The sequence below is a fragment of the Salmo salar genome, chromosome ssa10, assembly GCF_905237065.1.
Source record: "Salmo salar chromosome ssa10, Ssal_v3.1, whole genome shotgun sequence".
Lineage (NCBI taxonomy): Eukaryota > Metazoa > Chordata > Actinopteri > Salmoniformes > Salmonidae > Salmo > Salmo salar.
In genome coordinates, this window is record NC_059451.1 from 107,440,108 (window position 1) to 107,450,521 (window position 10,414).

The window sequence follows — 10,414 nt, forward strand, 5'->3', positions numbered from 1 at the left end:
TGACTGTAACCTGTGGCACACGCCAGCCATTCCTGGTCAGATGACTCACATGACGTGACATGTGCTTGGTGTTTGCCACATTGTTACTGAGCAGGGGTGACCTAACAGTTACCATAATGGAAGGAAAAGGGACAAAAGAGAAAACCATGGAAAAACAATACCATAACATTAGGCGTGTGTGTTCTCTCTGTGTTTTTCCTTTCTACACAATAGAACGGCCTCTAACACCAGCTAAGGACAACTCTGACAACTTCCTGGGCTGCTTCTCCTGAGGGATAGGCTTAGGAACGTCATATAAACAAAAATAGAAATGAAATGTTTTACCCATATGAGTGAGGGAGGACATTACTACAGCTAGTATTGTCTGCAGTGGCGCATTCATCACAGGGAGAGAGAGAGAGACACTTGAAGAGTTCCACCTGCCAACACAGAACAGCCTCAGGAATGCTTTTCTTCAGCCCGTAGCCCCATAGTGTACTGTAGACGCCCTCTCTGCAGGGTGTGTTTAGCATGCAAAGCAGGGCACAGATGCTGTCCACGGCTTTAGGTGGTGATGGGGACACGAGGCCCATAGCCCGGCCGCCCAGCCTCGATGCCCCTCGGCCGCCCCTTCATCGCCGACCGCCCCTCCACCCTCCAGCCACACGCAGCACTTGTGTCCCGGGAAACCAGCGCTAGCCATATGCAGGGCAGGGGGCCTGCTGCTGCACTCACAAGACCCCCCTCCAGCACTGTCTGCTGTCTTTCACACAAAACCTTGCAAATGAAAGAGGCCAGGGATAGAGAGCTTTTGTACCGTCTATACAGGAGTGTGGATGTGTTTCAGTGAGAAAGCGTGTGTGTGTGCTCGTTTCTGATAGGACAGCCAAAGTTCCCATTGTACACAAATAAATATATTTTCGATGAGAAGAAGAATGATGAATGAGTCTAGAAGATATGATGATATTGCGCGAGAGGACAAGCAGGTGGCTGGGACTGTCAGGGAGAGCCGAGAGAGAAAGACAATGATGATCAATAAACAAACAACATGCTACAGGAACACATCAGGCAGCCTGAGCCGGCCTGCTACAGTAACTTCTCCTGCATCCTCTTCTTCTCTGCAGACAAAGCAACCCGGTGTGGCTGATCGGAGAGAGCGCAACTAGAATGACACAATGCCCTTTTCCATTCTAGCCACTAGGCCCGGCCTGCCTGCCTGAGAGTGGTGGCGTGGGGCCCTGCAGGGTAGTGTTGTTGCTTTCATAAGGTCTGGCAGAGAGAAATTAGTCTGGCTGACACCGAACTCGAAGTCCTCCTGACTTAAGAGTCTGGAAAGGCTATTTTGATGTCGTCGGCACAACGCGTTGATAATTAAGGGGATGTGTTTTTTTACTGATTGAGTGAGAAAGACACAGAGGAGAACCAAACACCCACATGGACAACCACACACAGCCCCTGAGCGCCACCCCCTTCCAATACAACTGTTGGATTTTCAAATCCAAACAACGTGAGGACTCAACCCCCCAGGAAAGAAACAAAAAAACATTTGAGAGAACCAATCAAAGCTCAGTACATTCAGGAGCACATTTCTGTGCAAATACTGCATTTTCAACGATATCCTGTCCAGACCAGTGTGTCACAGCTATCTCTCCCTGTGAGTTACATCAGCCAGGCTAGAGAGAAATGGGCCCACTTTGGATTGTGACATTTTTCATTTTGTGTTGTTGTCCCTCGGAGAAGTCGCCAGGCAGGTTTTGGGTGAAGGCCTTTGATAAAATGCTTATATGGCCTTTAAGCCTGCTAGAAGTTGTTAATATGTCAGGGATTACAGAAATTAGAGTACAGGTGCAAACCCTGGATTATTCCAAACACATTTCTGATAAAACAATCCTGCAGCTAGCAGTGCTATCCTCATCTAATAGCTGGTGAAGTATCTAAAGACGTGCCATGTTCACCAGGGACCAAAACAGAAGTTCTAGTCAGTTTGAAGTGGTCTCTTTATGTGCATATGATACACTGTGGGAGCTGTATCACACACAAAGCACCTGCAGACTAAATAAATTGAGGCTCACTTTGCTCCTAGCCAGTTCATAATTCCTGCAGGTCTTAAACATGCTGCTGTTTACTTTTGTTTCTCAGTCAGAGGACTTTAGTGGACCTTACATGCCCTGAATTATTTAATGAGGTATGGCAGACAGGGGAGCTAGGGGTAGTGGATTTAACATGGTGAAACTGTGTGGTCAGCTGTACAGTAATCTGTTAGCTACACAGTTACATGGTTGTGGTGGCATCATCCATTTGGTTCCAACTTCACAAAGTGTCAGGAGTACAGTAAAACCCATCATGTTCTGCTCACAAATTTGAAAGATGCATAAACATGCATTTCCATGTGGAAGGAAACAAAAGCCCTAAACAAATTCAAGGCTGATGCTTTCAGTGAGAGTCTACGTCCACGAGGCCGGCAGATGGAGATTGATGTGTGGTCAATGCAGGAGTCCATGTAGGCCTCCCTGTCTCCCCTCCCTTGAAGTAAACAAAGCGGCTGTGCTGTGCCTGCTCTGCTCTGTGTGGCTAGTGGGCCTGCTGCAAACACACGGGTCAGGAGGCATTAAGCGCTGGGAGTCTCCACGCTCCACTCCGGCATTTGGAACCACTCTGAACCGATCACAAATTCCTCAGTCTTGGCAGCCATTCAGTTTTCCCCTGCTCTCTCTCTCTTTCTCCATCTCTCCCTCTCCCTTCTCTCTTTTCATCAGAGCTGGCAGTAGAACTGTAGTCTGCATTCTGCACTAATTAACAACCTTCAGAAGAAGACCACCAAACTGGTGAACTGGCACACTCTAAGCACACTTAGATTTTTTTCTCCATCCCTCCCCCCTCTTCCAAGCCCCTTATAAAGTGTATATCAGACAGACTGGACAGCCTCAGAGGAGACGGAACTCCACATACACTAAATCCCCACACACACAGCTCTCTATGCTTTCCAGAGTCACCACACCGCTGTTAACTCTTAAAGCTGGGTGGAAAAGCCACGGACGTCAGAGAGGTGAGCCAGCTCACATCAGAAGTACCCAGTGTGTGTCAGCCAGTCAGGAGTGCTCATTGTGTAAGGTTGAGCTAGATAGCATCTCTCCTGACGAGCCATTAGCTCTGTGAACTTAAATGGAGTCCCAGTCCGAGGCCACCTGAGAGAAGAGCATAAGGCGACTGTGGGAATGAACTTGGACCAAGGACATAATGCATCCATGGACAACCTGTTGCTCACTAAAATAATCCATCTCAATTTCTCAGGCCGTTGACAATCAGCTTCTTTTCACATCGATGACATGTGAGGCCCTATAGGGTCCCCCCTCTGAATGGATCCATCACCTTTTCCATGTGTTCCCCTGCAGGACACGTCCATCTCCCTGCATCATCCATCATCCCAGAAAAACAGCCAGACAGACGGGAGACACGGGGGCTCGCCCAACAGACCCCTGGTCTCCACGGTGACGCGTTCCAGAACACGTACATATTCATTAGCATAATTATTCTGTCTAATCGGCCAGGGCGCCATGCAGCCACCATCAAAGGGGACATCTGAGAGGTGGAAAGACTCTGGGGAGGAAGAAGAGTGATGGAGTTGGTCTTTTCCATTACGCATTGTCCCATGCCGACCAGTGTCTCCTGCATGCACAAACCACAAGACACACACTAACCCTTACATGGAAGCTCTGAGGTCTGTGGGATCAATCAAGGCTCTGTTCGCTCACCCCATCCCTGCTGCCTGCCATCCTAAACTACCAGCATTCACACCACATAATGTCATACAAGAACAGAATTCAGACCAGAGCTCTTCAAAGAACCAGGCATTAAAATTAGCATTTCCATCACCAACCAACCAAGCAAGCATACTTCTCTCCCTCTCAGGGAGCCAGTAGGCACAGAGAGGGCATTTCATATGCTCTCTGTGACTCCTTATAAAGTTAATGTATCCAACTCCCAGGCTGGAGTGGACATGTACAGTGGCACTAATTCATGCTCTCTGCTAGTGTTTCTCAGGATCTCAGTAAAAGTGAAGGGCATGGAGAAGCTGCAGAGTGACTGGTCACTCTCAACTCTCCCCTGATTTATTTATTAGGCATGACCATACCATTTAATGATCACGAGGAACCTGGCATGGAATGCACATAATTAATCAGTCATAACAGCCAAACTATGGAAGGTAACATCTCCAGCTGTAAATATAATTCCCCTTAAAGAAGCTGAAAGATATTGATACAGGAGGTATGAAGGAATGCCAAGTAGACAATCAGTAAGAGCTGTTTGCCTTGTATCCCTTTCAGATGATACAGGCGACTAGCCACTGCAAATTTACTTTGAAAAGCCAGAGGTAGGGAGAATGGGACAAGATGGGACAACAACAAGTGTGTTGGAGTGGAGCTGGGTAAGTGGACCGGAACGGTGCATTGTTGTGGAGGCTGGGCAGCAGGAGGCTATCTGGAGCTGCTGGGCGCTAGGCGAACCGCTGGCCACGTGCACCTCGCCGAGGCCGCCATTAATTATTACATTTCATTCTATTATCGTGGGCATGCTTCATTATGCCCCAGGGGTCTGGGACCGCCTCACACCCGCAGATGCAGCAAGAGAGAGAGAGAGAGACCCCGGCTCCCGCACTCTTCACTGAAAAGCAGGACGAGGGACAAAAACACATTGTGCGTGGATTTAAAAAGGGGCTTACAGCTGCTATGGAAGAAAAAAAACGTGCTTTTGGAGAAGAGAATAATGAATCCGCCTGCTGATACACCCTCAATGAGATCAAGAAGAGCACTGTACGCCAGCGCACCAATAGAAAGAGGAGAGGAAGAAAGGGATGAAATCAGAGGCAAATGACACTTGAGTGTTTGAAATAACGGACAGCTGCACAATAGAAAAGCAAAAACGACTACAATCTGCACACGGATAGCTGAATGAATAGACGCTTGAAAAGGACTAAATACATACACACAGATAGTCAGTAAAAAAATATTATATACATACATACATACATACATACATACATACATACATACATACATACATACATACACGCGCACACAAAAATGGACATGAAAAGATAAAGCTGTGTACAGATAAACAATCCAACGAGATAAGAAGAATGAATCACTGGAGCCATATACTTGCCTATAAGCAGGCCTGCTATGATTGAAAAGGAACATAACTGCCAACAATGCCAAACAAAATGAACACAAGGCATTCTTTGAAACTTCACCATGAAGGGAATGTTGTAGCTGTTGAGTTGAGTAGAAACACTGTGTTATTCTTCAGTGTTCAGGTTGTACGCTCAGGTTTGGAGCATGATGCTTCAGCAGCTGCTGAGCCAATTTTCAGCCACTGATGTAGGGCTTACAGTGACAGTCGGGACCATTCCACAGTACAGTAACCGATAACCACCCAGCCTCAGGTCTACATACAATACCCCATAATAACAAAGCGAAAACAGGTTTAGACATTTTTGCAAATGTAGAAAAAAAGTACAACTGAAATAACTTATTTACATAAGTACTCAGACCTTTTGCTATGAGACTCGAAATTGAGTTCAGGTGCATCCTGTACCATTGATCATCCTTGAGATGTTTCTACAACTTGATTGGAGTCCACCTGTGGTAAATTCAATTTACTGGTTATGATTTGGAAAGGCACACACCTGTCTATATAAGGTCCCACAGTTGACAGTGCATGTCAGAGCAATAACCAAGCCATGAGGTCGAAGGTATTGTTCGTAGAGCGCCGAGACACAGATCTGGGGAAGGGTATCAAAAATAAATACCTGCAGCATTGAAGGTCCCCAAGAACACAGTGGCCTTCATCATTCTTAAAAATTGAATAAGTTTGGAACCACCAAGACTCTTCCTAGAACTGTCCGCCCAGCCAAACTGAGCAATCGGGGGAGAAGGGCCTTGATCAGGGAGATGACCAAGACCCCGATGGTCACTCTGACAGAGCTCTAGAGGTTCTCTGTGGAGATGGAAGAACCTTCCAGAAGGACAACCATCTCTGCAGCACTCCACCAATCAGGCCTTTATGGTAGAGTGGCCAGATGGAAGCAACTCCTCAGTAAAATACACATGACAGCCCGCTTGGAGTTTGCCAAAAGGTACCTAAAGGACTCTCAGACCATGAGAAACAAGATTCTCTGGTCTGATGAAACCAAGATTGAACTCTTTGGCCTGAATGCCAAGCGTCACGTCTGGAGGAAACCTGGCACCATCTCTACGGTAAAGCACGGTGGCAGCAGCATCATGCTGTGGGGATGTTTTTCAGCGGCAGGGACTGGGAGACTAGTCAGGATCGAGGGAAAGATGAACGGAGCAAAGTACAGAGAAATCTTTGCTCTGTTCCAGAGCGCTGAGTACCTCAGACTGGGGTGAAGGTTCACCTTCTAACAGGACAACAATCCTAAGCACACAGTCAAGACAATGCAGGAGTGGCTTCGGGACACGTCTCTGAATGTCGTTGAGTGGCCCAGCCAGAACCCAGACTTGAACACGATCTAACATTTCTGGAGAGACCTGAAAATACCTGTGCAGCGACGCTCCACATCCAACCTGACAGAACTTGAGAGGATCTGCAGAAAAGAATAGGAGAAACTCCCCAAATACAGGTGTGCAAAGCTTGTAACGTCATACCCAAGAAGACTCAATGCTATAATCGCTGACAAAGGTGCTACAACAAAGTACTGAGTAAAGGGTCTGAATACTTATGTAAATGTAATATTTCCAAACCTTTCTAAACCTGTTTTTGCTTTGTCATTATGGGGTATTGTGTGTAGATGAGGGGGAAAAGTAATTTAATCCAATCTGATTCACGCAGTCTCCTCTGAACAGATGTTGAGATGTGTCTACTTGAACTCTGAAGCATTTATTTGGGCTGCAATTTCTGAGGCTGGTAACTCTATTGAACTTATCCTCTGCAGTAGTGGTAACTCTGGGCCTTCCTTTTCTGTGGTGGTCCAAATAAGAAAAACCTTGGTGTAGGTGTGTCCAAACTTGACCGGTACTGTGTGTGTGTGTGTGTGTGTGTGTGTGTGTGTGTGTGTGTGTGTGTGTGTGTGTGTGTGTGTGTGTGTGTGTGTGTGTATATATTGCTGCAGCTCCATCCAGGCTGTACGTGTGCTGTAGGTGGCTGGGGATCAGATGCTCCTTGGTCTGAATGTGTTTCTTGTGCTCGGCGGTGTGGAGGTGACTGGGTATCAGGACACACTCCTCCTGCTACTCGCTACATAGCGCAGACATTTTCCATTCTGTCAGAGCGAGCACACTGGCTTCTTCCAAACTCAGCGCCACTTCATTAAATGACTTCAGACTCTTGGCAGAGGCAGTGGGAAAAGTCTATGTTAACTGTGTGTGAGATCCACTGGGCGGCCAACAAAGGCCATAGTTGTTCCCCTGCACTGGGTGCTGCTGAGGGGGGGATTTCTGGGACTAGAGCGGGGTAACCCTGGGCCTTGCACCACAGGCGACTCTGCATCCCCACACCCAGGCCCGGGGGAGTCTGACCCCTGTCCTATCTCGCTGGAAGCATGGTCAGAGCGGTGACTTAGTAAAGTGATTCTGTGCAACACCTGGTCCAGCTATGTATTGGAGGGGGCGTGAGCTAATGTCACCTTGCAGGGTCCAGCAGGTTTGTTCATGTGTTTACAGAAGATTGGTATGTTGTGCAGCAGGCAATGGCTGTGTGGAGAATCTTGCAGATGAATTGCACCATTTACTCTGCTCATTTAGACGATTAGGTCATTAAAAAGAGGTCTGCGGAAAACATGCTGTAGGTACAGAATGGGCCGCACAGGTAAGTCTGCATCAGCTGCTCTATACGTGTTTCTATGGCCAATTCATATACATCTGCAACCACATTGTTTTCCCTTCGATAAAAGACTATAAATATTTTATATTAGTGCATTATTCAGATTATCAGTGTATTCATTCCAGTCTGGATCACAAATTACATTAATGCCCATTATTAACCAGCTCAGCCCATACTTGTAAGTGTATTAGCATGCTGATGTAAGCAGTGTACACTTGGTGATGATAGATCTATGAGCCTACATACCTGAAACTGAGTCCCATTGCAAAATGTAAAGAAAGTTAGTAAATCTTCTTCTTCGAGGGCATACTTTTAACCCTCTCTCGGCCAAATATCATGGGGGGGGGGGGCTAGACTAAGCTACCTCAACAAACCCTAGTTATACAATGGTAACCTTTTATTGCAAAGTCAACATCAAGGGCATTTACATTTTATTTTTCAATGCAGAAAAGCAACTGTGGTGTCATGATTTACTGCTTGTTTGGGAGAGGTACTGTAAGAGTGAAATGAGGAGTGTTGCGGTGCAAGGCGGCCAAGGCAGCCAGACCGCAGACAGGCCGGGGGCAGCAGTGAGAGATAGAGCTCTCCTGGGTCAGGAATCCATCACTTTCCACAGGTTCCCAGTCTGCCCTGTGGTTCCCACACCCCTCCTCCTCCCCCCGCTACCTGGCATCTCACACTGAGCAGGCACTCTGAACATAAACACACCACACACACACACACACACACACACACACACACACACACACACACACACACACACACACACACACACACACAGCAGAATGGAAACATTGGCGTTAAGAGATGCAGCCTCTCCTAATGCACTACACAGCTCAGCGTCACAGCCCAAGTGTTGAGAGAAGAGAGAAAAACGAGAGAGACACAGAAATGTTGGACAGAGAGAGGTGTTCATTTCCCCTCTAGCAGCCATCATGTTGTGTGAGTTTTTGAAGGCTCCATGTGACAGCTGTCCTGTGCCGTGACCTTTCCCCAATCGAGTCGATTTATTTGTTCTAATTAACCTAGGTTGGGCCCAAATTCCTTCCCTAATTAAGCTATTCATCTTCCTGTGTCAAGGCAAAAAGGCAAGGCGACTTATCCACAGGAAAGTTTCTGGTCCCCTCAATGCAGGAAGGTGAGGGGTATCTCAGTGAGGGTTAACACAGAGAGCACACACAGAGACAGAGACAGAGACAGAGACAGCAGAGACAGAGAGACAGAGAGAGAGAGAGAGAGAGAGAGAGAGAGAGAGGGAGACACACGCACACAGAGGGCCAGTGTGTGAGATTATGGAGGAGAAATAATCTGAGTTCCTTGCCCTCTTTTTCCAGGCTGGCGGAGGAGCCCTTTCAATGAGCTGGTTCAGCCCAGACGAGCTCCAGCCAGCTCCAGCGTCTGTTTATGTAGACATTGTGGACTAATTTCAAGCCCTGAGCTATGCAGTATTTTGCTGGGATTTTTTTTTTACAGGGAATGTGTACATCACCGAGCTACAGACCTGAGCTCCACACTCTGTGGTTGTTTCGGCCAGGAAGCCAAGCGGGCAGCGAACTAACCCGACTCCCTCCCTGGACTCGCACAGGGGGGTTAAGAGCAAACAATGAAGAATAACACAACAACAAGAGCACAGTTCTTCTCACAGTATAGTTTTCACACTGAAAGCTGAAGGTCAAAAGCAGTAGCCATACTAGGCTATATATCATATCCTTCGCATGAAACGTCAAGAGGTGAATGGAACTCTGTGCTGAGTGCTGACCATCTCTCCCCTTTATCAGCGTTGCCTACCCACCCAGCCACCACAGGATCAGTCCTCCCACATTTCCAGGTAATCCACATCTACCCTATCCATAGAACAAACTCTATATTGGTTTTCCTTCCGGTGTAAACTTCCAGACGGGGTTCAGCCGTCAGGTCAAGGGAACTTTAGTAGGCCACGTATAGGTTCAACTTCAAAGGAGGTCAACAGGCGTAGACCAACTGAGTCCTTAATTGTGGCTTATCGTCTCGCTTGCCGACTACACTGACACATCCCAACACACGCCACATGGTCCTTGAGGCACATTATCCAAATTATTTCAATATGTCGCATGGGAGAAAATAATGAAGCAGTGGCAAACAACTGACTCACAATCATTACTCATTAAGGGTCAAATGGTGCTCGCCACACTTCTTCGGAATTTGAAAACACAATGTAGAAAGAGGGTAGAATTGATATTAAAGTCACATTAAATTGCTGCATCAGTGCCTATCAAAGTCCCCAATAATCATTGATAAAGTTGCAAAGGGGTGAAATTACACAGTGTGGTTAGTAATAGATAAAGAGATTATACTTTACTCAGTGTTAAGTAAACATGCTTGAGGTGCATATCTTTTCACAGCCATCCATTTATTTAGACTGCATTATGTTGTGTATTGGTAGAACTTTGCTGCCACCCAGTGGTAATGAGTATGCATGTTTGAAAGAGAACTGAATACAGTTTAAGTGATGTCCTATCCTTTCAAGAAGGCTAACAAACAGCTGAGGAAAGACAAGTGCAAACATACAATGACACTGTCTGCTGTGTGACATGCATTACCAATAATAATCAAT